The 25,693-nt window shown below is 35.8% G+C and overlaps 1 protein-coding gene across 2 annotated transcripts in view; it reads left to right on the top strand.

The window, feature by feature from the left end:
• Nucleotides 1-25,693, top strand: part of SMAD9 (SMAD family member 9) — a 109,274-nt gene continuing 83,581 nt past the window's right edge. For both annotated transcript variants that reach the window (XM_074217275.1, XM_074217274.1), the window contains exon 1: nt 1-24. The gene's annotated coding sequence lies outside the window, so the exon portion shown is untranslated. The remainder of the gene's footprint in view (nt 25-25,693) is intronic.

Raw genomic sequence — 25,693 nt, forward strand, 5'->3', positions numbered from 1 at the left:
GGGGGCAGCGCACGCCCCGCGCAGGTAAGCTGTGCCCCGCGCCCTGCGTGCCCGCTGTGGGGGGTGTGCGCGCGTGTTGTGTGCGCGCGTGTGCGCGTGTTGTGTGTGTTGTGTGCGCGTTGTGTTGTGCGTGTTGTGTGTGTTGTGTTGTGCGTGTGTTGTGCAGGCGCGTGTTCGCGCGTGTTTCTCAATGCTTTGTCCTCATCCCCGGGGCTCGGAGGCTTCGGGTGGGCGCTCGGTGCGGGGGAGGGGGAGGGCAGGCTGGGTGGGGGAGACGGGCGAAGGGCGCCCCTCCCTCCTGGGGTGCCTCCCCTCGGACGGGGTTCCCGGGGCCTCGGACCCGCTGCCCTTCCCTCCCGCGCTGCGCGCCCGCCTAACTTCGCACCGGACCTGCGACGCTGCCCCCTCGGGATCCCGGGCCGGGGACCTGGGGTGCCGGGCCCACGCGGCGGGGCAGCAGCCCCGGGGGGCGGCGGGCCGCGGCTGCCGGGGTGCGGGTGGCTGAGGCGGCGCGCTCGGCTGCGGCCCCTCAGGCTCGCGGGGATGCTCGCGGGGATGCCCGCGGGGATGCTCGCGGGGATGCTCGCGGTGTTCCCGCCTCTCTGTGGGCACCTGGCTGATGCCTCAAGGTTGGGCCAGCCGCCTGGCCCGGACCTGGAGTGAAGTACCCGGGGCCACCGAGCATAATGGAAGGGAAAGAGCGTTCTGGATGGGGAGCCTGCGTGTGTGTGCGTGATGTGTCTGTGTGATGTGTGATGTGTGTGTGCGCGCGTGTGTGTGCGATGTGTCTCTATGTGTGATGTTTGTGTGTCTGTGTGTAAATGTCACATCCCGGATCGGGAGCGAGTGTGTAGCTATCTTGTATCTATCTCCGTGCGTGGTGTGTGTGTGCGTGTGTGTGTGATGTTTGTGTGTAAATGTCACATTCTGGATCGGGAGCGTGTATGTATGTCCGTGTGTGTGTGTGTGTGTGTGTGTGTGTTTAGATGTAACTCTTTAGGATGATGAGAGACATCTTCAGAGCATGTGGATCATCCCGGCTGACCTGCACTTTTGCAGGCTAATTCCTGTCTTTCCCTTAGAGACAGCCAAGAAGAGAAGTGTGGAGTGCTTTCCAAGTGCGCCCGAGCTAGCCCTTGGATTGGCTTTTCGGGCTGGTGCATTTGCCTTTCCCTTGCCTTTGCAGTTAGTTCATTGCCAGGTCTCTGCTTGGGGGTGTGGTGGGGGGTGGGGGGGAAGTGAGGAGGGAGAACAGATACATGAGACAAACTGACGCCAGTATTGTGATCGAAAGGAGGAGCGAAAGGGAAAACATTTTTATGGATGGCTAATCGCTGACAAGTCTTCCCGTTATTATTTCCCCTCCCCCCCCCAAAGTGAAAATTCGACATGATAGCATAGAAATGCTCCGAAGGCCGAGGTTTTCTTTTTGCTCAAAATGAGGCCTCTGAGAAAAAGCCTGCACATGAAATCGATTACATTTGGGTGTAAAATTACATAGAAGTCATCCTTCACCCCATAATTCACAAGTTGATATAGATAAATGTAGAGTGAATTTTTCTTAATGGATGTAATTTATGGTGATCATTTTAGTGATTTCCTTAATTTCTTGGATTGTTTGCAGAAAGTGATTTACCAAGAATAATTTACCGAGATAACAATAGAGGTCATTAATATTGTCACCTGTGGCAAGTTTGTGCATCTTTCCATGTTAAGATGGCAATCCTGTCTTGCTTAAAGAGATATCATTATGAGGGATAAAATCAGATGTTTACATTTTAAAAATAGATACTCTATATTTAAAAAGGAATTAAAAATAAAACCAAAATAATTTTTGGCCCAAAATAGAAAACTTTCGATGAATGAATTTTCCTTTGCTTTGAAGAAATAGGAAACACGAATAAGATTTTTGAAACATGTTCAAGCTGTGGTGGTCCAAAAAGGCCGCTGCGGATAAGAAAATGATGAGACAGTTTATAAATAATGGCCATCTAAAAATATTCATGACAAATGCATTTTGGTGCCATCAAAACAATTTTAAAGTATTATAGTTAGAGAAATGCAGACCTGGAGGAAAACATCTCATTCTTTGATGGCAAGAAAATGTCTGCACCCAATAGTCATTTTATTAATCTGCTGGAAGCAAAGAAGCTCTTTTCTGCCAGGCTAAGTGAATTTGCCAGATGCATGAAGATTCAAACTGATGATCTTTAGAGAACACCAATGATTCTTGATTTGAGTAAACATACATTTTAAATTAATAGTATCATATACTTTAAGAGAAAATCATTTGTATCCATAGATCTATAGACCAACATTAAAATAATTCCAGGTTAAAATTTAAAATGTCAAATAATTATCATTTCTTAGTTATTCTGTGACATTAGTGGAAGCTACTTTAGTTTCTATTTCTTTATTCTATTTTCCTTTGACTTTAAGAATTTCAGACTAACAATAGATGAAAGATTCCCAGTTGCTGAATCCAAGAAAAATATTTTGGCTAAATATTGAGGGAGTCAGAACAATGATGTTTGCAAAGTAAGATCTCATTGGAGACTATTAAACAACATAAAGATAAGCCAGTTTGTTTAATTCTGTCTAGCAGGTGGACAATTCATCCATTCAGGAAACAATTGTTAATGAAGTATCTTCTCTGTGCAGAGCAATTGCTGGAAGATATATAAGAATCAAATCAGCTTGTCTTTTGAGTAGGGGAAAGGGCACTGACTTTATAATCAGAGGAAGCAGGTTCAGTTATTAATTCTGCCAATTACTTGAACAGTCATTTCCTAACTTGGCCCTTTTCTACCTTTCCATGATGCAGTGACATTGGCCTTTTTTGCAGTTATTCACAGCACATTCTCATTCCATGTCCTGAATCAACAAATTTTCACTAGATGTCCGCCATAGCTGGAATCCTCTCCCTTCTCACCCTTACCTCCTGGTTTCCCTGACTTGCTTCAAGTTTAAGCTAAAAATTCCACCTTCTGCAAGAAGCTTTTCCTGGTCTTCCTTAATGTGCCTTTTCTATGTGTCCCTGTCTCTGTCTCTGTCTGTCTGTCTGTCTGTCATTGTCTCTCTCTGTTCTCAACAAAATGAGTGTTTATTAAATGTTGGTTGAGTGACACTTTTTTAAAGCATCTGTAGGTCTTTGATCCCTCATGTGTAAAATGAGAGGGTTGGACTAGTTGACCTCGAAGGTCCTTTCTGGTTCTAAACCCTCTGATTCCTATTTCATAAGGTGTCCAATAGAATAACAACATGATACATAAACAAAGAATTAAAATACAAAACATAACATAAACAGTTCATAAGTGCTATGGGAGGCCTATAGGATGGGAGGGGAATGAAAAATCAGGAAAGGCTTTGTGGAGGGAATATCATTTGAATTGAGTCTTAAAATTAGTAGGATTTCAATAGTAAAGAGAGAGTAAGTTGGTGAAGGCAAATCAATTAAACTGCATTATTTTCATTTTACTTATCCTTCCAACTCAGATTGACATAAGTTTGTATCACTTTCTAAGCTGGAGGGGTGGCATGTAATAACAGCAAATTGCAGCACCGAGGTAGGATGTTTATATCTATCAAAATTCCTTCTGTAATTAAGGAAAAAGCAATTTCATTTGCCTTTATTCTGTCATTGATAATAATAATAAATGTCATCAAAGTTTTCAGATGCCTCATGATGTGGAAGTAAGTACTAAGTTGTGAACTCTGTTTCATCCTACCTAAAAACTTCAAGGAGGAGATGATGATGATATGATGATGATGATGATGATGATGATGATATGATATCAGGCCTCTGAGGACAAGTATTTCCAATTTCTTAGAGTTTCCATCACAAGTTTGACCACAAGGTGATGAATTGTTTGGCCATAGTCACTTTCATTACCTCCTTAATATAGGGTTGTTGAGAGGAAAGTGTTTTACAAAAATTAGAGATATATTGTTAGTAAATTTATCATTAGTAATTTTAAGTGTTATTAATTAATTCCCAGTGCCTATAATTGCTGACTTTCCTTTCCTTTAAAAAAAAAAAGTAGACAGAGGTGAAGTGACTTGCCCAATTAAAGTTTTTAATTTTAACTTTATCCATCATGTCATTGCTGCTCCTTACTGGGTATACAGAGGCTATGATCTCAGTTGGTAAAGGGAGTAAATCAAAGTGTGGAAATCATGGATTCTTGAAGGATTCAAGTAAATAACAATAACTTACATAATGTTGTCTGACATTAAAAAAGCTTGTAACAAATGAAAAAGTGATCTAGTAAGATTAGAGAATGTTAGCACTGGGTAAGATGTTAAGCGATCACCTTGTCACAACACCTACTTTTACAGTTGAGGAAGGTGATCATGGGAGAGGTGAAATGATTTATCCAAAGTCATCAAGCTGATAAGAGCAAGAACCAGTGTTTAGACTCTAAGTTATCTGATTCCCTATTCAGTACTCTTCAGCTTACACTATGCAGCCTCTTTCTTGGAAGTAAAATAATTTTATTTTTAATTTGACAAAATGCTTACTGAAAAACATTGAACTTATACTGTATTAGTAAAGTAGATAGAGAATTATGGTTAATTGTTTTATGCCTAGAGAGATATTCAGAAAAAGTGTTTTGAAATAAAATAAAGTAAATATAGCAAAATTTTGAAAATGCTTATCTCTACAAATAATTTTAACCCTAAACTGTCAGATTTATTTTTTGGTGTTACAAGTGAGCTAAATGCATCATTACTAAAGTTAAACTACAATAACAGTGAAATTCACAACTTGCCTATTATGACAATATGAAAGCTTTTGTGAATGTTTTAATGTTAATTCAGAAGTCATGGCTGCTGGCATAAAGAAAAGTATACAAATATTTCCTGGCAATAAACTAATCTTTTAAAATAAATATTCCTGTAAGTTATGCTTCTTTAGAAATTTCTTGCCAAGGCAAATTGTTAAGATCTCAAGATATTTTGTTAGGATTAGTATTCATAGACATAAAAATATGGATGTTAATCTTTCCTAATAGTTAGTCTCCAGACTCTCCCCCTCCAATCCATTCTACATACCATCGCCAGATTAATCTCTCCAAAACACTACTTTGTACGTCACTACTCTGCTGAAAAAATTTTTGAGGGCTCTCTTTTGCCTACCAAATAAAGCCCCAAATCCTTATTCTGGCATTCAGAATCCTCCATAATCCATCCCAAGTTATCTTTCCACGCTGTCTTCCACTTACTCCCTGTGTACCTGGTGTTCCAGCTAAAACCAAACTCATTACCTCTTCCTGAACATACCTTTCATTTCTCTGCCTCTCTTCCTATGTTTACATTTAGCTTAGAATGCTCCTCCTCTGTCTCTACATAGATGATCAGTTCATATATCCAGACCTTAAATGGATTTTAAGTTTTGAACTTGAGAAAACTAAGGGCAGATGGTGCAGCCATTTTCAAGGTTATGCTCAAAGTAATATAGATCATTACTACTAATGGTAGTTTCAGTATTTGAACGCTGATTTTGTGACTCCAAATTAAGCTCTCTTGCCACTGCTTCATGGATTCTACTCATCCTTCAGAATCCAGATCACATACCCCCCTCTTCCATGATGCCTTCCCTGTCTAACTCAACCAGTCTTTCCCCTTCCTCTGAACTCCTCAAGTACTTTGTTATATATATGTACACATGTTCTGCCCTTTACTAGAATGTAGGCTCATTGAAGGCAAGAACCATGCTATTTTAAAAAGTCTTCGTGTCACCCTCATCACACTATGCAGAGCTCTCCTTTGATGCTTCACCTTGGGATGGAATGACCCTGAGATTTTAAATTATCTGTTAGCTGAGTGTTAACTTGAAAGACTCTACTGAACTGAAAGTGTTTGGGTCAGCTTATGGATTATGTGAGATGTCTGACGGTCAGACATAAGTGTGGAAGTAGATCACCAGGAAGCTGGCTAACAGGTCATTAAGGTTTGGATAGCGTAATTCTTAAGAGAAGGTTGAGGTTTGTGTGGGTGGAATTGAAATCCACACTAGTGAAATCATAGATAATTCAAAGTATCCAAGTATCTCCTACAGTATTTGGCATAGTGCCTTGTACCTGATTGTGCTAAATACATATTTGTTAAATGAACTAATCTTTTTTATTCCTGAACATATGATCCCCTCTCAAAGCAAAACTCATGAGAATTACTCCCTCCCCCCACACACAATAATTCAGTCTTAAAGGACCTCAAGAAGATACAGAATCAAATTCTGAAACCATGACTTTAAGGTCATAGTTACATAATTGTCTGAGTGAGAATCCTCAAATCACTACCGCACCTAATTCTCCTACATTTTGGTCTCATAAATATTGTGAGGGATCACAATAAGTTTATAAGATGCTCTTATTGCATTAGCACTTTTCCATATCAGATTTACTAAATATACAATGGAAACCATTTAGAAAAAAATATACTTTACTTTGATATGATTAACAATGAAACTTGAATATGATCTCACAGAAAATTGCTAATATAATACTTCTAGCTCTCTTCTCTTCCCATAAAAATAGATACATAAAAATTGATATTGTTTTCTGTGTGCCTATTTACAACCTTTTTCCACAAAAGAAAAAATAAGTTATTACTGGTGTACTTTTCTTTTTCTGTTAGTTTCTGGATCTTTCTAAGAGTTCTTGGAATCATCAGATCTGTTTTTGAAGAAAGGAATTCACAATTAATTTGCTTTACATCCTTTGATTAACGTAGCAGCTGGAAAGTCTAGTAGATAGGGTGCTGGACCTGGAGTCAGAAAGATGAGTTCAAATCCAAATTCAGACACTACCTTTGTGACCCTGAGCAGGTCACTCTATTTTAGTTTCCTCATCTTTAAAATGTGGATAAGAATAGAAACCACTCTCAGTTTGCAAACTTTAAGGCATTATATAAATGCTTTTCTTTTTCTCCTTTTTTTCCTTTTCTTCCTTGTCCTCTTCTCTTTCTTCCTTCTCTCCTCCATCCTTTTCTTTTTATTAAACATAGCAGACCACTGCACTAAATGCATATGTAGATGAAATGTTGAGATACTACAGAGTTCCTACCATTATGAAGCTTTTAGTCATGATGATGATATTGTCCTTCTTACTTGAAAAAGAGTTATGACATCAGGAAGGTGATGAATGCGATGACAAGCAAGTGAATTAGATTTGAATGAGGAGGTGCTGTGCTAAATCACCAACCTAATTTTCTCTTCTGGAGCCATTTGGAGCCATGGATAGATGTGAATTAGGATGAATAGAAATAGCCCTGGATGAGAGGTCTTAAGGATTAATTATGATCATAACACATATACATGGAGAGTTGTAAAACATGCTGGTAAGAGAAGGCTGGTGAGGTAGGGGTGGTTTTAGATTATGAAGGGCCTTGAATGCCAGGCAAGGGAATTTGAACTTAATTTGCTAGACATTGAAGATTTTTTATTAGGTTTTTGCAAGGCAAATGGGGTTAAGTAGCTTGCCCAAGGCCACACAGCTAGATAATTATTAAGTGTCTGAGACTGGATTTGAATCCAGGTACTCCTGACTCCAAGGCCGGTGCTTTATCAACTAAGTTACCTAGCCGCCCCTACATTGAAGATTTTTGAAAAGTGGTGTGACATGACCACATCCCTAAGTAAGAAAGGTTATTTTTTTGATCTATCAGAAGAAAGACTATTTAGTATTGATAATGCTTAGTGAATAAAATAGCACCTGAAACTAAGTCTTACTTGTATTGGGAGTTTATTGGTGAAGAATTTTATAATTAACATCATGAAAGAAGTGTTTTCCAGATGAATTTACTCCGTTATGTATCTGTGATGTCATCAGTATGGACACTTCCTCTATCAAAGAAAATATTAACTCTTTCTTGCTTTAGAAGATGGTCTTTGTTAGGGAATTGCTGTGATTGGAAGAAATTCATCAGGGGATATTCACTCTCTTAAAGATAAGCTTCTCTATGGTTAACTGAAAAACTAACTTTTCTCAGCCTCCTTTTCCCAATTCCATGTTTCTAGTGACATTGAAATTCTCATAATTGACTTGAGCTTGTGAACAACAATCCCAGTTGTATCTCCAGAGTGTGGCACCAACTACAGAACAAAGTGAAAACTCTTTGGGGAGGGAGAATTCCCAGAGTTCCTTTCCCATTAACAACCTTAGAACTCTCTAGGATTCAGGGGAAGGAAGTAATAGACTTTGTAGTGAGTTCCTTATTGCCTAGGGATTCTAGAGTTATGGTGTACAAACTACAAGGATCTGCCTTCCTTAGCTTATGGAGACTAGCTCAGCCTTCTCTCACTCAGACAGGTGAGTGGCAATAGAGAAATTGAAGCTACTGCTTCTGATACTATATCTAAGGCACTAAAAACATGTTTAAAGACTACATTTAGATTTTAGGCAATCTATATGTAATAAAAAAAAAACGTATTCAGTCACATTCAACTCTTCATTACCCCTTGTAGGAATTGCAGTGGTTTCCCATTTCATTCTTAGGCTTATTTTATAGATGAAACTGAGGCAAACAGGATTAAATGATTTGCCTAGATTCACCCAGCTGTGTTTGAGACCTTAATTTGGATCATTAAAACATGAAATAACTTTTTTTTTTTTTGCAACTCAATGGGGTTAAGTGACACACAGCTAGATAATTATTATTTTTCTAAGGCTGGATTTGAACTCAGGTCCTCCTGACTTCAGGGCTGATGCTTTATCCACTGTGCCACCTGGCTGTCCCTAAAACATGAAATAAATTTTTCTTAAAGAAAGATTTTATTTATTTTGAATTTTACAATTTTCCCCCTATTCTTGCCCCTCCTCCCCACAGAAGGCAATCTGTCAGCCTTTACATTGTTTCCATGGTATACATTGATCTAAGTTGAATGCGATGTAAGAGAAATCATATCCTTAAGGAAAAAAAATGAAGTATAAGAGAGCAAAATTACATAAAAAGATAATGGTTTTTGATGGGGCAACTAGCTGGTGCAGTGGATAGAGCAGCTAGCTGGTGCAGTGGATAGAGCACTGGCCTTGGAGTCAGAAGGTCCTGAATTCAAATTCAGACTCAGACACTTACTAATTACCTAGCTCTGTGACCTTTGGCAAGTCACTTAACCCCATTGCCTAGCCAAAAACAAAAATAATATTTTTTTTTCTAAATTGAAGATAATAGTCTTTGGTCTTTGGTCAAACTCCACAATTCTTTCTCTGGATACAGATGGTATTCTCCATCGCAGATAGCCCAGAATTGTCCCTGATTGTTGCACTGATAGAATGAGCAAGTCTATCAAGGTTGTTCATCACCCTTATGTTGCTGTTAGGGTATACAATGTTTTTCCGGTTCTGCTCATCTCACAGCATCAGTTCATGCAAATGCACAGGCTTCCTTGAATTCATGTCCCTCCTGGTTTCTGATAGAACAATAGTGTTCCATCACAGACATATACCACAGTTTAAGCCATTTCCCAGTTGAAGGACAATGAAATAACTTTTGAGGAATCTTTGGGTTCTGACATGAAAATAAGGAATAGCAAATATGACTTGTGGTGACTGAACCAAGGGTGAGCTCCCAGAGAGAGGAGTGGTAACCTAGAAAGTATCCTTTCCTGACCAGAAAATTTTCTCATAATTTTTAAAATTTTTATTTTACTTTATTATAATAACATATTATTAATTAGATACTTATTTGGGTTAATAAGTTTTCTTTAAAAATATACAAAGGAAGGGGCGGCTAGGTGGCACAGTGGATAAAGCACCGGCCCTAAAGTTAGGACTACCTGGGTTCAAATCCGGGCTCAGACACTTAATAATTACCTAGCTGTGTGGCCTTGGGAAAACCACTTAACCCCATTTGCCTTGCAAAATCCTAAAAACAAAACAAAAAAATATATACAAAGGTATTGGAAGATTAAGGTAATTTATATCAGGATGGATTCATTTCTTCCCATTACTTTCCTTTTAATATCTAAGTGCAAGTAAATCTGGTAAATGAAAATTTTGATTAGAGAGGAGGAAAATTTTTATGCCATACTTTGGCGGCATAATAGGTTATGGTGGTTTGTAAGAATGCTTAGAGAGAGGGAGGAGTAAGCACAGACTATGCAAGTCAAACATCATTTTGACCTCTAGTCTCTTCTCATCCTACCTGTTAGAGGTATCCTAGGACCCTGAACCCAAAAGTCTTGGGAATAGCAGTCTACCCTCACCCAGACCACCACCCTGCTCCAAGGCCTAGTCCTGCAGCCATCACTGAAAGAAATAATCATTGTGGTGAAAGAACATCTTTCTCTCTATCACCAACACCCATTAATGGATAGATAATCTCAAGAATACTAGGAGTTGAAGCACTCTTAAGATTCAGTCTTGTTTCCAACCTAGACATTATAGCTATCACTCTGGTAAATGTTCTAGTAGAGGTTTGGTCTGGCAATTACTTCTATTTTTGCTGAAGCCACAGCTACTAGAGAGCAATGAAAGAAAGTGCTTGTCGCTGAAGTCTTTGGCACTGTCAGATGATTCACTATCAGAGACTGATAGGATTTTTCAGTGGAAATGATATTAAACAAAACGATTGCCATCTACATTGCCATTATACTCTAAGGACAATGGGACCTTTCCATCTGACCATTTGGATCTATCTAAAAATAATGGAAGGTCTGAAAGAAAGGGGGCACAGAAAAGGATCAGGAAGGTAACAAAGGCAAATTTCACCTTGAGTTAGAACTAGTAGCATTGTAATTTACCAGTACCATAGACCAAGGAAGCCAAATGGGCAAAATATTTTCTGACCTACACAAAAACTAACTCACATGGCTAATGTTCCAAACTAATGAATATCATGATCACCAGAAATTTAAAATCTGATAATGAACCTAAATTGTTGGGTAAAAGTTGTATAGTTTTAATTTCTTTGACAATGCTAAGTAGTTTTGTGCTGTTTTATTCCATATATATATATATATATATATATATACATAAAATGCAAATATATGGAATATATATATAAAATGCAAATGCAATAATGGTAGAATTCCATCTTCAAGAAACAAGCAAAAACAGTAAAAAAGATTTATAAATATTTTCCATTTATCAAATGTTCATAGTTTCCCAAAACATTTGTGTACAGAAAGGATAGCTGTATTTTTATGATATTTATTTTTGTTGTTTAGTCATTTTTAGTTATTTCTGGCTTTTTTTTTGAAAGGCAGTGGAGTTAAGTGGCTTGCCCAAGGCCACACAGCTAGGTAATTATTAAGTGTTTGAGGCTGTATTTGAACTCAGGTACTCCTGACTCCAGGGCCAGTGCTCTTTCCATTGTGCCACCTAGCTGCCCCTAATTCTGATTCTTCATGATTCCTTTTGGGTTTTCTTGGCAAACATACTGGAGTGGTTTGCCATTTCCTTCTCCAGTTCATTTTCTAGATGGGGAAACTAAGGTAATGCCCAGGACAACAAGGCTACTAAGTGTCACTTTATTTTTTCAATTTAGCAAACAAGAAATTGATAGGTTTCTATGATGCCTTGGAAGATGGAGACTTTATAATGAAGAGCCCTAGGTCAGGCCTCTTACCAAGAACTGTGAGGTGATTAGGATCTATGACTTTTGATTTGGACTATTGCAGCAATCTCCTGCTTTACCTCTTTGTATCCATCTTTTTCACTTCTCTAATCTACCCTTTGTACAGCTGTTAAATTGATTAATAAAGCATGGATATGACCCCATTCTGCTTCTACTTGAGAAGTTTCTCTAATGCCCTTTTGTTTCTAGGATTCAGTACAGATTCCTATTTGATCTCATGATCTGACTATATTCTATACTCCCTATATTTCCAGACAGATTCCACATTTTCCCCTTCTAAATTATAGACAGACTGACTTGTTTTCTTTTTCCTTTTTACAGTTCACCTTCTATCACTGTATCTTTATATAGTATGTCCTCCATGCTTGGAATGTTTTCCCTTCTCCCTTCCACCTTTTGGAACCCCCGAATTCTCCGTTCTCTTCACCGGCTATCTCTTTTAGAAGGCCTTTCTTGATTTTCCCAGTTGTTTGTTTCCCTTCCCTGTAAGAATGTATTTATTTTGCAAGAATCTTAAATTGACTTATTTGTATATGTGCTGTATCAGTTCAATAGAATATAAATTTCCCTTTGTCAGAGCCTGTCTCACTATTGTATTTGTATCATTAGCATCTAGTACAGGGTTTATATAGTAAGTGTTTAATAATATTCATTGACTGATTCATTTAGCTATTATTCTGTCATAGGCAGTATCTAAATATAGACACTATGGGAACTCTTAAGAGATGCTAGACTATCCTTAGTCTTTAGGAGATTAAAGTCTCTTTGGAGGTAAGCAAATAGCTGTATTAAGGGTCATTTTTGAGTGAATCACAGAATTATAGATCTAGAGCTTAAAGGGATTTTAGAAGCCAACAAGTTCAATCTCTTCATTTTATGGATGATAAGTTGTGCATCTTGCCCAAGATCATAGAGAGATAATAAATTGCAGGGCTATTATTTAAAGTCTTCTGACTCAATAGAGTTCATTTTCTATTTATTTAAAAATTTTGTGAGAATAGTTTTATATAGATATTGAGGGCCACCTAGAAGGGAGAAGGAAGGGCTTTTATAAATCATATGTCACATCACATTTTTAATATCACACAATTGAATGAAATATGTTATAATTTATTTCCTTATTTATTGACTATAATTGATTTAGTTGAGAAAAATGAAATTTTAAAAACTTTTTTTCAAAATTGACTCAGTTCATATATCAAACATGAATCCTACAGAAGGATTTCTTGAAAAATATAACAGATATTATCTTGCTTTAAAGAGTTTGGCTTAATTTCCCAGTGAGGAAAAGCAAGAGGATGATTACTGCCTCTTACATATAATAATAGGAATCCTTCCTCATTCTCTTGGATTTGGATGAACTCTTGGAGCTCATCATCAGTATATATCTTTAACTATCTTTAACTAACATGGATAATGAGTTAGACCTAGAGCTGTACAGGAAGTACTGAGCGGACTGAATTGCTTTTGAAAAATTATGAAATCCTTTTAATGACCACAGCTTTTCCTTGAAACACAGTCTATTTAAAAAATATCAGTATTTTCTTGGTGGTTGTGTATGGCTTCAAGCCATGGAACACTACAGCTCTGAAGAACTGAAGCAAAAGATCATTGAAAAAGCAATGGAGAACTACATGGTAGTTGTTAGCATGTCACAAACAAGGGCTTATGTAGGGGAAGTAGCAAAAAGGATCTCATCAAAATAATATGTGATTTTAAGGAAGATGGGTTAGTAATATGGAATTATTAAGGGATAACCCAAATGCTACAGTCATAGCCCTGAAATATAAGTAAGACCTAGGAAAGGACCCTGTAATGAAGCTGTACTAAGACATGGATATTAGTTGCACAGGATGGGCCTGCATTAATTAGATGCTATTTCTATCACTGGATCAGCTATTCATATTGGTAGGATCATAGATCCATTTGGGATCTTAGCCAGGCCAAGTCTTGGCTATTTAGGCTTTCAATAAACTTATTGAAAAAATTAACTTCTGACCCTGTTCCCTTCTCCTCAAATTCTGTTTTACTATTTTAACTTTTAAACTTGGCTTCATTTCACTAAATAATAACTTGAAAGAAGTATTAGAGAAACAATGGAGGAAAAAAAATCTGTTTCCCTGAAGGAATGACACTGAAACATTTAAGTATCTTAATTTTCTTTACCCATTAGGCAGCCTTATTATCTGTGACAACTTAGGAAATGATGACTAAGCAATATTTACATTTCATTTGGAAAATCAAACCAAAGGTATGGCCCAAAGAGAATTCTGATCTCAGGGATAGAGGTAAAGTTAGGTTAGAGCTTCCCAAATGGCTTATTAGGTATAAATTCCATGGACACTATCTTCTATGAGAGGTTGGTATTCTAATACAAAGTTGGTTAGTGGAGTCCCATTAGCTTTCATTTAGATTAGGAAGACATTATACTTACAGATAATCTTTGTTACTTACTTTCAGTATTGAGTCTTAAATCAGACTAGCTTCTTTCAGCTTTTATATCCTGGAATTAAATATATATATATATAATTTATAATATAATATAAATATATATGACATCTTTATGATTATATTATATGTAAAATTTCAGTATATGAAATCTAAGAGGAGCTAGGCTGATATGTATATATGAATATTTTATACATTATTTCATATATATTTTTAAATCATGTATTTTTTAAAAATTAAGGGATATTTATATGCATATATGTATAAGTATGCATATATATTTATATATGTACATATGTATAAATATCCCTTAAAATTCTTAAAAAATACATATTTGGGCTTTCATAGACTCAAACGAAATTCACTTGCCTCTGGGAATCTCTACACCTCAGCTTTACAAGAGATTTCAGAAAAATTCTGGTTTTAAAAAATTCTGGTTCTTAAATAAAGAACCTCTGTTATTTATTCAGCAGACTGCTCCAAGGTAAAACTCACATTTAAACTGAGAGCACTCTTGTGCAGTAAGCTCAATTATATTTCTTTTGTGGGGCGAGGAATCCAATCCTTTATGCTACTGAGAGAGTCTAATCTTCTATGATACAATCAAAATGAATTTTTTTCTTTAAGTTCAGATCAGAAAGTGTTATTCTGCTACACAATAAATGCTAGTGGCAGTTTGTCTCTAGGATCAAGTATAAACTCCTCTGATTAGCTTCTAAAACCTATGTTTCCAGTCTCTTTTCTTCTTATATTCTGTAATCCATCTGAAATGACCTTCTCTCTGTTCCTTAAACATTAAACATCATCCTACCTATCTTTTTCCTCTCCCTCTGTCCACATAGGGAATAATACCCTTACTTTTTCGTTTTCAATGTAAATAGTGATAGCTGAAACCCAAATCACTCTCATTGAATTACCAACTGGAGTTCTTTTTTTTGTTTTGTTTTTGCAAGGCAAATGGGGTTAAGTGACTTGCCCAAGGCCACACAGCTAGGTAATTATTAAGTGTCTGAGGTTGAATTTGAACCCAGGTACTCCTGACTCCAAGGCCAGTGCTTTATCCACTACACCACCTAGCCGCCCCTTCAACTGGAGTTCTTAGCCCAAACTTTACTTGACCATTGTTTGAGCCCTGATGACTCAATGAGTGTAAATAGCAGTTGTTTCTGTTTTGACCAGAAGCCCTCAGTCTTCCCCCTTCCAGATTGAATATTTTATTTTTGACTAGGTAAAAGAAGTCATTCTTTCCCTCATTTTTCACCTAGCCTTAAGCACTGAACGAGTATTGCCTCGGTCAGGCTGAAGACCTGGAAAACTGAGCCCTTAAAAAGACCAAGGTCTCCCACTGAATCTAGACTATCTCCACTTGTCCTGATCTAAACCTTGCCCCTGGACCCAGATGACTCAGGAGGAGAAAATGAAGCTAGTGGCTTTGTATAGCCCTCCCTCACTTAAATCCAGTTCACTTGCATGTTTTGGTATCACCTTTCTGATGTCACAGTCCTCTTTGACAATGCAGGACAACCAACAATTATATCTTATTCCAGCTGTCTGCCTCATGCCTGGAATGAACTTTCTTCTTAGAGTCTCTTCAAGATGCAACTTAAGCATCACCTTCTTTCTACATGAAGTCTTACCCATTACCTGTCTGTGTATATATACATGCACACACATACTTAAAACTTTAATAGCTTTAATTGACTTTTGGAGAACTGTGTGTTTGTGTGTGTGTGTGTGTGTGTGTGTGTGTGTGGTTATTCACATACATTCATGTTCACAAATTTGTATATATATATATATATATTTTTTTTTAAAATTTATTTATTTTCTCTCTCATTAGAATGTGAGCACATTGCAAACAAGAATTCTTTCATTCGATGCATTTTGTATCTCCAGGCCCTGACATAGTGACTAGAACATAGTAGGTATTTAATAAATATTGGTTTATTCCTGGATTGATGGGGTCATTATTTTTAATCAGAGTTCAGCTTCAAATCTCATAGCAGGGTTGAAATGCTGATCCTCTGTGGATTCTGGGGTGTCATTAAAACTTAAAAGTGAGTTCAAATGAAAGATTGGTAGGCAAGTTACTTGAAATATTTTTCTTTTTTCTCTTTTGAAGACTTTCTATTGTATTCTTTTGATAACCAAATGATTGCACTTTAGGAGATCAAAGCAATTGACTCAAAGAAAACAAACCAGCTTGTAATTTACTTCTGAAGTACAAAATTGCTCTTACTTCTGATATAAAATAATAAGCTTCATTTTAGCATAAGGTTTCAAGTGATTCATATTTTTCTCTTTTTCAAAATATAGAAGTAAATAACATTTTTTAAACCTTCTTCAGTGGAAATTGATGAATATGGGTGGAAAGGGAAAGAAGGGGTAAAATTAAGCTTTAAATGGTGCTTATTATGTGCCAGACATTGTATTAAAAGCTTTTTCTTCATTATTATCTCATTTAGCATTAAGTAGAAGAAAAGATATGTAACTAGAGACTATGGATAGGACATCAAGGTCATCAGAAAACTGGCTAGAATTTTTAGACTTTAAACTATATAGAAAGAGGTAGGTGCAACCTATAAAAGTTTGTTCATCAGTAGGCATGAACATTTTCTTAAGGCCTTAGTTTGATTGAGAGGCTAATTTCCTTTTTTTATCTTAATAGTATTTAATTTTTCCAATTACACAAAGATGGTTTCCAGCATTAATTTTTGTAAAATTTTCTCCTCCCTTCCCTCCCCTTCCCAAGACATCAAGCAATCTGATATAGATTATACATGAATGTTAAGGACATTTCCATATTAGTCATGTTGTGAAAATAGAATCAGAACAAAAGAGAAAGATCATGAGAAAGAAAAAAATAAATAAGAAAAAGTGAAAATAATATACTCTTATCAGCATTCAGACTTCATAGCTTTTTTCTCTGGATATGAATATATTTTCCATCACAAGTCCATTAGAACTGATATTGATCACTGTATTGCTGAGAGGAGCCAAGTTTATCATATGTGATCATCACATATGTACAATGTTCTACTGGTTCTTCTCACATCATTCAGCATCAGTTCATTTAAGCCTTTCTAGGTTTTTCTGAAATCTGCCTGTTCATCATTTCTTATAAAACAATAGTATCTCATTACATTCATAGACCACAACTTGTTCAGCCATTCCCCAAGTTGGACATCTCCTCAATTACCAATTCTTTACCACCACAAGAGCTGCTATAAATATTTTCATGCATGTGGATCTTTTCTCCCTTTTTAATGACCTAGTAGGAGTATTGCTGGATCAAAGGGTATGCACAGTTTTATTGCCCTTTGGTCATAGTTCCAAGATAGTTGGATCAATTCATAATTCCACTATCAATGCATTAGTGCCTCAGTCTTTCCTCATTCCCCTCAATATTTATCATTTCCTTTTTTCTATCATATTAGCTTAATTTGATAGTTGTGAGGTGGCAGCACAGAGTTGTTTTAATTTGCTTTTCTCTAAGTAATAGTGTTTTGAGGCATTTTTTCTTATGACTATAGAAATCTTTAATTTATTCATTTGAAAACTGAATGACTTGCTTTCTTATAAATTTGACTCAGTTTTCTTTACAGTTCAGAAATGATACCTTTGTCAGCAACACTGGCTGTAAAAATGTTTCCCAGCTTTCTGCTTTCCTACTAATCTTAATTTCAATGGTTTGGTTTGTACAAAACCTTTTTTTTTTAGTTTAATATAATCAAAATTATCCATTTTGCATTTCATAATATTCTCTTTCTCTACTTTGGTCATAAATTCTTCTTCTTTCCATAGATTTGACTTATGCTATTCCTTGTTCTAATTGGCGTATAATAACAATCTTTATCTCTAAATCATGTATCCATTTTGACTTTATTTTTGTACAAACTATAAGATGTTGGTCTATACTGAGTTTCTGTCATAGTATTTTCCAGTTTTCATCAAATAGTGAATTATTATCCGAGATGCTGGGGTCTTTGGGTTTGCCAAACACTAGATCACTATGGTCATTGTCTTATGTAGGTCTTATGCACCTAATTTATTCCACTGATGTACTATTCTGTTCCTCAGCTAGTAGTAAATAGTTTTAATGACTGCCAATTTTTAGTATATAGTTTTAGATCTTATTTGGCTAGGCCACCTTCCTTTGTGGTTTTTTTTTTTTTCATTAATTCCCTTGATATTCTTGTTCTTTGGTTCTTTCAGATGAATTTTGTTATTTTTTTCTAGCTCTATAAAATATTTTTTGGTAGTTTGATTGGTGTGGTGCTGAATAATTAATTTAGGCAGAATTGTCATTTTGATTAGATTAGCAGCTAGACCTACTTTTGAGTAATTGATATTTTTCCAATTGTTAATATATGACTTTATTTGTGTGAAAAGTGTTTTGTAATGGTGTTCTATAATAAATGGGTTTGCCTTGGCAGGTAGACTCTCAAATATTTTATGTTGTCTAAAAATGCTTAAATGGAATTTCTCTATGTTTTGCTGTTGGACTTTGCTGATAATATATAGAAATGTTGATGATTTATGATTTATTTTATAACCTGCAGCTTTACTAAAGTTGTTAATTGTGTTAAATGGTTTTAAAATTGATTTTTCTAGGTTTCTTTAGGTATGCCATTACATCATCTGCAAAGAATGATAGCTTTGTTTCCTCATTGCTTAATCTAATTCCTTCATTTTTTTTCTTCTCTTATTGCTAAAACTAACATTTCTAATATATTTTTGAATAATAGTGGCAATAATGGGCATCCTTGTTTCATCCCTGATCCTATTAGGAATGCTTCTAGCTTATCCCCATTATATATATAATGCTTGGTGATGATTTTAGATAGATACTACTTAACATTTTTAGGAAAATTCATTTATTCCCATGCTCTCTAATGTTTTTTTTAAAGTTTTAATATTTTAGTTATTTGATTTTCCAACTATATGCAACAGTAGTTTTTACCAATAACTTTTTTGCAGGGTTTTAAATTTTCCATTTTTTTCTTCCTTCCCCTCCCTGTCCCCTCCCACAACAGAAAGCAATCTGATATAGGTGCTACATTTATAACCATGATAATAAGCAATAGATTCATAATTGATCTTGTGAGAGAAGAATCGCATCCAAATGGAGGAAAGAAAACATTAGTCTCTAGTGTTTTTAAGAGGAATGGGTGCTGTATTTTCTTAAAAACTTTTCACCATCTATTGAGATAATATGATTTCTGTTAGTTTTATTATTGATTTGATTAATTATTCTGATTATTTTCCTAATATTGAACTAGCTTTGTATTCCTGGTATAAATCCTAGCTGGTTGTAATGTATTATCTTGGCTATAAATTGCTGTTTTCTCTTTGCTAATATTTCACTTAAAATTTTTTGCATCAATATTCATTAGGGATATTGATAATTTTCTTTCTCTGTATATAATTTTCTTTCTATTCTTGTATTGCGTTTAAGTTGTGTCACCAAAGGAATTTAACAGGACTCCATCTATTTTTCCAAATAGTTTATATAGAATTAGAATTAAACATTCTCTGAATGTTTGGTAGAATTCATTTGAAAATCCATTTGGCCCTGGAGCTTTTTTCTTAGGGAGTTCATTGATAACTTGTTCAATTTCTTTTTTTTTTGAAATAGGGTTATTTAAAAATTTTATTTTCTCTACTGTTAATCTAGGCAATTTATATTTTTGTAAATATTTATTCATTTGACTCAGATTGTCAGATTTTTTTTGATTTACAAAATAGCTCTGACTTATTACTTTAATTTCTTCTTCATTCTCTATGTTAAAATTCTCTTTTCATTTTTGATATTGGTAATTTGGTTTTCTTCTCTCTTTTTAAATTAAATTAACTAAAGGTTTGGTCCCTCCCCCCATAAACCCTTAGTTTTATTAGTTCAGTTGTTTTCTTACTCTCATTTTATTAATCTTTAATTTTTTAGGATTTCTAATTTGGTATTTAGTTGGGGATTTTAAATTTGTTTTTCTAGCTTTTTTAGTTTCATGCCCAATTCATTAATCTCCTCCTTCTATATTTTATTCATATAAGCAATTAGAGAGAAAATATCCCTTAAGAACTGCTTTGGCTTCATCCAGTAAGTTTTGAAATGTTGTCTCATTATTATCATTGTCTTTGCTGAAATTATTGTTTCTGTGATTTGTTGCCTGACCCAATCATTCTTCAGGATTAGAGTACTTAGTTTCTAATTAATTTTTAATTTGTCTATGGTCCTTTATTACATATAATTTTTATTGCATCCTGATATGAAAAGGAGATTTGTTTTTGCCTTTCACTATTTCATTGTGAGATATTTATGCCCTAATAACGTGGGCACTTTTTGTGTAGGTGCCAAGACTAATTTCTTTAAAGCTTTGTAGAATCCATTGTTTCTTAATTTCCCTATCTGTAAAATGGAGAACCTAAGCAAATAAAGGCCAGAGGGATACCAGTCTAGAGCTGGAGGGCTCAGGGAGAGGTTAAAAGACTTGATATTCACAACAAACCACTGTGGGAGGAGAAAAAAAAAGATTTCATTTGTAAAATTCAGTAAAAATGAGTGAAGAAGAATATTATAACAAAATTTTGGAATGGAGTTTTTAAAGGAAATGTATTGAAGACTTTTGTGTAAATCATTTGGATGTATATGAACCTCCACTTTAAAAACTTCATCCCCTAGGCTTATAATATTGAGACAAACAATAACAGGCAGGCAGATTTTTTTTTCTCAAAAACGTCCAATCTTAGGTCATTTATGCTAAAGAAACCTGTGCTAGATTAAGGAGTACCTATCTAGGTTTTTTTTAGGTTTTTTTTTTTGCAAGGTATATGGGGTTAAGTGGCTTGCCCAAGGCCACACAGCTAGGTAATTATTAAGTGTCTGAGACCGGATTTGAACCCAGGTACTCCTGACTCCAGGGCCGGTGCTCTATCCACTGCTCCACCTAGCCACCCCGCTACCTATCTAGTTTAAGAGATATCAGTGTAGCTAGGTGGCGCAGTGGATAGAGCACCGGCCCTGGAATTAGGAAGACCTGAATTCAAATCCAGCCTCAGACACTTAATTGCCTAGCTGTGTGACCTTGGGCAAGTCACTTAATCCCATTGCGTTGCAAAAAAAAAAGCAAAGAGAGAGAGAGAGAGAGAGAGAGAGAGAGAGAGAGATTAGTGTATCCTATGATACAGCCTACAGTGACAGAACATTATTCTAAATAAAATGAAAAGGATCATTTGATCTTTGTAGATCCAGAAATGTGGAACATTATAGAAAAATTTACTTCCATTCTTCAGATGCTTTGTTTTTTCTTTTCTTCTTTCTACTTATCTGGAAAAGCTTGGGAGTGTGTTTTAAAAAAGTAGTTAAGGGAGTTAGATTAGGAATCAAGATTTCAGAGACCTTTCCTAGTCCTTTAGCATTTGTTAGGATTGGGGTGGCTAGGTGGCGCAGTGGATAGAGCACTGGCCCTGGAGTCAGGAGTACCTGGGTTCAAATCCGGTCTCAGACACTTAATAATTACCTAGCTGTGTGGCCTTGGGCAAGCCATTTAACCCCATTTGCCTTGCAAAAAAACCAACAACATTTGTTAGGATCCTAATTCAATTAAAATATACTTGAATGTATAATTTATAACCAAAATCATGATTAGCCTAGTAACAATTTTTTTAAATTAAAAGATGCTGTTCTTGTCCCTGAAGAAATTACACTCTAGGTAAGGGGAAAAAATCCTAGCATATATTAAATGCCCCATGATATGATTTTCATATTACATATGACAGGATTTAGAAAAAGCCAGGAGATTCATATGATCAGGGATAATACTAAAGTTATTCTAAGTTAATTAGACCAAAGTGTAACTAACCATATGGATACTTTTATCTAAAAATTATTAAGACATATATGTAATGTTGTCATACTAGGCATAACAGTCTTTATCTATTAGCATATCCCTTTTACCAGGAGTTTCTTAATCTAATATTTTCTGAGAAACCAACAGTTTGCCTTTGGAAAATCCATCCCTCTTGAAGGATGAACTTTGAAGGATGAAAAAGATTTAGAAAAGTGAAAGGAAGTAGGGAATCCAGTTTGGGACAAAAAGGTGAATAAAGGGACACAGGAATGAGCATGATGTATAACTGACAAGAATAAAACATTTATTAAGAACCTACACACAGGGGCGGCTAGGTGGCATAGTGGATAAAGCACTGGCCTTGGAGTCAGGAGTGCCTGGGTTCAAATCCAGTCTCAGACACTTAATAATTACCTAGCTGTGTGGCCTTGGGCAAGCCACTTAACCCCATTTGCCTTGCAAAAACCAAAAAAAAAAAAAAAAAAAAAAAAAAAAAAGAACCCACACACAGCCAGACAAGATGCTAATCATTGAGCTTACAAAGACAGAACAAAAACCTCTTGCCATTATGTACTATTGGGCTAAAACAACTTGGACAGAGAAAAATCAAATACAAAATAGAATCATAGTAATTACTAACAAATTAGGAAGATCAGGAGAGACTTCCTTTAGGAGGTGACAACACAGTTGAACTTGTAGGAAGTCAGGGATTCCCTGAGGTGAAGGTGAAAAGGTTTTGAATTCTAAACAAAAGGAATGGCTTATGAAAAGACTCTGAAGAGGCCAAGTTATATATAGAAATTACTATGTATCTATTTTGCATTTGATTTTTCTCTGTTCAAGTTGTTAAATTCCCTTTGGAAAATTCATTTCATAAAAGGAAAATAGCTCGTACTGTTCATGTAGAGGCAACTGGGTAGTGCACTGCACCTGGAAGGGCAGAGTCCAATCCTGGACATGTTAGCTGGGTGACTTTGGACAAGTTACCTCTATAAATTTCTTCATTTGTAAAGTGGGGCAAATGATAGTCCTGATTTCCCAGGATGTCATTAGCATAAATGAGAAAATATTTGTATAGTACTTAGCATTGTACCTGGTGATGTACAGTCACATTTATATGTGTGTGTATGTGTGTGCATGCAAACATACACACACACACACATATAATACTCATTATTATTATAGAGATTCCTTTACTAAGAGCTTCTCACAAGGTATTAAATATAGCCAGTTAGAACCAGAAGTGAGTCGATGATTACATTTTTAATGTAAACATTTACCTCCCAGAAACTGGCAAAGGCTACAATTTAGGGCATGTTTTGTTGTTTGTCTAGACTTAAGTAATGGAGAAAATATTAATGCAGAATAAACTTAAATTTGTGTCCTGGTACACTCTTCCCATTTCCCCCCACCAGGAGTCAATTGTTAAACATTTACCAGCATACCCCTGGCTCATCTTGAATTTCTATAAATAATATATGTGCTAAATAGATTTCCATTCTAAAATGGTATGAACCATGCTTAATATGAAATTTTGTTTTTCCTTATTTTCACATGTAGAACAGATATGTTATTTGCCATTGTAATGGATGGGGGAAGGGTGGAAGGAAGGGATTTGGAAGTTAAAATAAGTATTTAAAAATGTTATGGCTTAATTGTATTCCCTCTGTTGTCCTTACTGTTACTCCCCCCTCTCACCTACCTTTGTTATTTCTTTCCTCTTAGCCAGTGACACTTTGGATGTGATAGTCTCCAGATCATAGATGTCATATGGGTGGCAAACATATGATGTGAAGCTTTCCTCTCTCTGCCTAGAGAATTAGAATCTTGGAGTAGCAATTAACTGGGAATGAGTGCTTAGGGGCAATTTTGCTTTTTTCCCCAAGGTCTTAGTATAATGATTAACACCTGGTTTATCCCAGAGCTAGGCAATTTCAGCAAAAGTTTACATACTCTGTTGTTTTAAGTCATTATCAGTTCTGGAGAATCACAATATGCATATCTAACTCCTGAGATCTTCTTAGGGTGTAGTTCCGAAACACCGGCAAATGCCATTTGTTCCATACTCATACTATGCTCATTTTGAAAAAATCTGGAGGAGAAGAAACCTGTTACTAGCCTTTGGTTGGTATATTTCCTTATTAACCAGGAGCAGGTGCAACACTGCAATGAAGCATCTAAACAGATGGGACCATATGGTTTAATTTGCTGATTGGCAAAATATTGTGTAATTCCAAAAGCAATTCACAGTTCTTTAAAGATAATATAATTATTAAATTACAAGATATAGAATTTGCATCTGAGGATCATAGATCTGTCGAGAGTTGAAAGGGAAGCTTCACAATCTTTTCCTTCTCCATCTTCTCCACCTCTCCTCCATCATTTTATACATAGGAAATTTAGGTCTAGAGAAGCTTGTGACTTACTCTAGAGCATGCAGATAATAAGGTGAAGAACCGGGATTTGAACCCAGATCCCAAATTGAGTGCTTTTTCCAGTGTTTTTATTGTCTTTTATACATACAGTAGAAATGTTATTTAGTATCACTAAATGTCCTATTTTAGGGACTCATAATAAATAATGTAGAGATGAAAATGAATTCTTGAAAGTACATGAAAGGATCAGCCTACACTATGTTCCAGTCAATTTGGAAAGGCTTTGAGTTCATATCTAGTAAGAGACTTTATATCTAGCACTTGAGAGCTAACTAGCTTAAGGGAGATAATCATTAGAAGATTGGTCTTTAAATGATAATTTTTTGGGGGGGACATCCACAACAATGAAATCTTGTGTCCTTGAACCATTTGAGGATCTCATGCATCTTTTAGAGCAGAAGTGCTATTTAAATTTTAATGATCTTTTGTGTTTTAAAAATCCTACATTGAAAAAGAAAGTAATGAACATTAAAGGTAATTGATTAATATATTTTTCTTAAATTACCTCCCATGTTCTTCAGAGTTTTGCGTTTTCTCTTTTGTGGATCTCATTGGCCTCTTTCCAATGAGTAACAACAGTGGTTTGACTCTTGCTGATGTCACAACTGAGTTATTTAATTTGATTGAAAGATAAATTTATTTAAAACTCTGTTCAGAATTGTTTTAAGGTCAGTATGCCACTTTTATATTGAAGAGTATGTTTTCTGATATGAGCTTAGAATTACATTAGTCTAGCCCCAAGAATAATTATTATACACACTAAAAACTGTGGAGACCTTTGAAATTTAAAAGACAGACTATTTTTCCTTTCCTTCCAGAGCAAGAACAGAATATTTCACTGTTTTGCATGCTTTTTCATCTTATCTAATAATTCCCATGTATTTGATGTTTTCTTTTTCTTGAGACAAAAAACATCACTACTCAAAATAATAGTGATTTTCAGAGCCCCTGATTTATAAACATTTGATTCATGAATAGCTTGTGCATCATCAGTACCCACCTAAGAATCTCTTCAGTTCATACTGAAGCTTCCAACCTGTTTCCAGAAAACATGCTATTGTAGTCTCTGACCCAAATTTTATTTTAGGAACTGCCCCAAATTCTAGAGCCTATGTCCAGCACATTCCCTATAATCTAGACTTAATTCGGGGAGGGGGTCTCTTGGAGCCTTAAAAACTGTTATAAATTGGGGCGACTAGGTGGCTAAGTGGATAAAGCATCGGCCCTGGAGTCAGGATTATCTGGGTTCAAATCCGGTCTCAGACATTTAATAATTACCTAGCTGTGTGGCCTTGGGCAAGCCACTTAACCCCGTTTGCCTTGCAAAAACCTAAAAAAAACCCCAAAACTGTTATAAATTAACTGAATTTGGAGATGAAAAGT

The sequence above is a fragment of the Macrotis lagotis genome, chromosome 1 (genome assembly GCF_037893015.1).
Source record: "Macrotis lagotis isolate mMagLag1 chromosome 1, bilby.v1.9.chrom.fasta, whole genome shotgun sequence".
Classification (NCBI taxonomy): domain Eukaryota; kingdom Metazoa; phylum Chordata; class Mammalia; order Peramelemorphia; family Peramelidae; genus Macrotis; species Macrotis lagotis.